Below are 3,138 nucleotides of genomic sequence, written 5' to 3'. Positions count from 1 at the left end.
AAGAAGAAGAAGAAGAAGAAGAAGAAGAGGAGGAGGAGGAGGAAGAGGAGGAGGAGGAGGAGGAGGAGAAGGAGAAGGAGAGGAGAAGGAGGAGGAGGAGGAAGAGAAGGAGGAGGAGGAGAAGGAGAAGAAGAACTACTACTACTACTACTACTACTACTACTACTACTACTACTACTACTTTTGCTTGTGCAGGGGGTTTGGCGAGAAGACCTCCACGGTCACGTCCAACTGATTCTGTTATTTGGAGGAGGAGGAGGAGGAGAAGGAGGAGGAGGAGGAGGAGAGAAGGGTCTCCTGCTTGAGCAGGGGGTTGGGCTAGATGACCTCCAAGGTCCCTTCCAACTCTTATACTCTATGATCCTGTAAGGGTCTCCTGCTTGAGCAGGGGGCTGGACTAGATGACCTCCCAGGTCCCTTCCAACTCTTGTCATTCCATGATTCTGTAAGGGTCTCCTGCTTGAGCAGGGGGCTGGATGGGATGACCTCCAAGGTCCCTTCCAACTCTTTTACTCTATGATTCTATAAGGGTCTCCTGCCTGAGCAGGGGGCTGGACTAGATGACCTCCGAGGTCCCATCCAGTCCTGTATTCTGTATTTTTTAGTTACAGGACAGCCATTTGACCACGATGGTATAATAAGGTCTCCTGCTTCAACAAGGGGGCTGGACTGGATGACCTCCGAGGTCCCTTCCAACTCTGTCCTTCTGTGATTCTGTAAAGGTCTCCAGCTTGAGCAAGGGGTTGGACTAGAAGACCTCTGGGGTCCCATCCAGTGCTATGATTCTGTGTTCTTAATGATTGGACGGCCATTTGCCCTGAATCGAATAAGATCTCCTGCTTGGGAAGGGGGTTAGACTAGAGGACCTCTGAACTCCCTTCCGATTCTGTTGGTAGATGGTAGATAGATAGATAGATAGATAGATAGATAGATAGAGAGAGAGAGAGAGAGAGAGAGAGAGAGAGAGAAATAGATAAATATATAGAGAGCGAAATAATAGATAGATAGAGAGAGACAGATGATAGAAAGAGATAAACAGAAAAACAGATGATAGATAGAGAATAAGATAGATAGATAGATAAATAGATAGAGAGAGAGAGAGAGAGAGAGAGAGATATGATAGATAAGAGAGAATGATAGAGAATAAGATGGAGAATAGATAGATATAGAGAGACAGACAGATAGACAGAATGATAGAGAATATGATAGATATAGAGAGACAGAATGATAGAGAATAAGATAGAGAATAAGATAGATAGATAGATAGATAGATAGATATAGAGAGACAGAGAGAATGATAGATAGAGAATAAGATAGAGATACAGATATGATAGATAAGAGAGACAGAATGATAGAGACAGAAAGATAGATATAGAGAGACAGATGATAGATAATAGATAAATAGAGAATAAGATAGATAGATAGATAGAGATAGAGATAGATATAGAGAGACAGACATGATAGATAAGAGAGAATGATAGAGAATAAGATAGATGGAGAATAGATAGATATAGAGAGACAGACAGATAGACAGAATGATAGAGAATATGATAGATATAGAGAGACAGAATGATAGATAGAGAATAAGATAGATAGATATAGAGACAGACTGATAGAATGATAGATAGAGAATAAGATAGAGAATAAGATAGATAGATAGATAGATAGATAGATAGATAGATAGATAGATAGATAGATAGATAGAGACAGACATGATAGATAAGAGAGAATGATAGAGAATAAGATAGATGGAGAATAGATAGATATAGAGAGACAGACAGACAGAATGATAGAGAATATGATAGATATAGACAGAATGATAGATAGAGAATAAGATAGATAGATATAGAGACAGACTGATAGAATGATAGATAGAGAATAAGATAGAGAATAAGATAGATAGATAGATAGATAGATAGATATAGAGAGACAGACATGATAGATAAGAGAGAATGATAGAGAATAAGATAGATGGAGAATAGATAGATATAGAGAGACAGACAGATAGACAGAATGATAGAGAATATGATAGATATAGAGAGACAGACTGATAGAGAATAAGATAGATAGATATAGAGAGACAGACTGATAGAATGATAGATAGAGAATAAGAGAATAAGATAGATAGATAGATAGATAGATAGATAGATAGATAGATAGATAGATAGATAGATATATAGATAGATATAGAGAGACAGACATGATAGATAAGAGAGAATGATAGAGAATAAGATAGATGGAGAATAGATAGATATAGAGAGACAGACTGATAGAATGATAGATAGAGAATATGATAGATATAGAGAGACAGACTGATAGAGAATAAGATAGATAGATATAGAGAGACAGACTGATAGAATGATAGAGAATAAGATAGATAATAAGATAGATAGATAGATAGATAGATAGATATAGAGAGACAGAGAGAGAATGATAGAGAATAAGATAGAGATACAGATATGATAGATAAGAGAGACAGAATGATAGAGAGTCAGAAAGATAGATATAGAGAGACAGATGATAGATAATAGATAAATAGAGAATAAGATAGATAGATATAGATAGTCAGAAAGATAGATATAGAGAGACAGACATGATAGATAAGAGAGAATGATAGAGAATAAGATAGATGGAGAATAGATAGATATAGAGAGACAGACAGATAGACAGAATGATAGAGAATATGATAGATATAGAGAGACAGACTGATAGAATGATAGATGGAGAATAAGATAGAGAATAAGATAGATAGATATAGAGAGACAGACTGATAGAATGATAGATGGAGAATAAGATAGAGAATAAGATAGATAGATAGATAGATAGATAGATAGATAGATAGATAGATAGATAGATAGATGTAGAGAGACAGAGAGACAGAATGATAGATAGAGAATAAGATAGAGATACAGATATGTAGATAAGAGAGACAGAATGATAGATAGAGAGTCAGAAAGATAGATATAGAGAGACAGATGATAGATAATAGATAAATAGAGAATAAGATAGATAGATATAGATAGTCAGAAAGATAGATATAGAGAGACAGACATGATAGATAAGAGAGAATGATAGAGAATAAGATAGATGGAGAATAGATAGATATAGAGACAGACAGATAGACAGAATGATAGAGAA

Source organism: Protobothrops mucrosquamatus, unplaced genomic scaffold (assembly GCF_001527695.2).
Source record: "Protobothrops mucrosquamatus isolate PMUCROS unplaced genomic scaffold, P.Mucros_1.0 scaffold3685, whole genome shotgun sequence".
NCBI lineage: Eukaryota > Metazoa > Chordata > Lepidosauria > Squamata > Viperidae > Protobothrops > Protobothrops mucrosquamatus.
The sequence above is the reverse complement of the archived record's forward strand: the minus strand, read 5'-3'. Positions refer to the sequence as shown.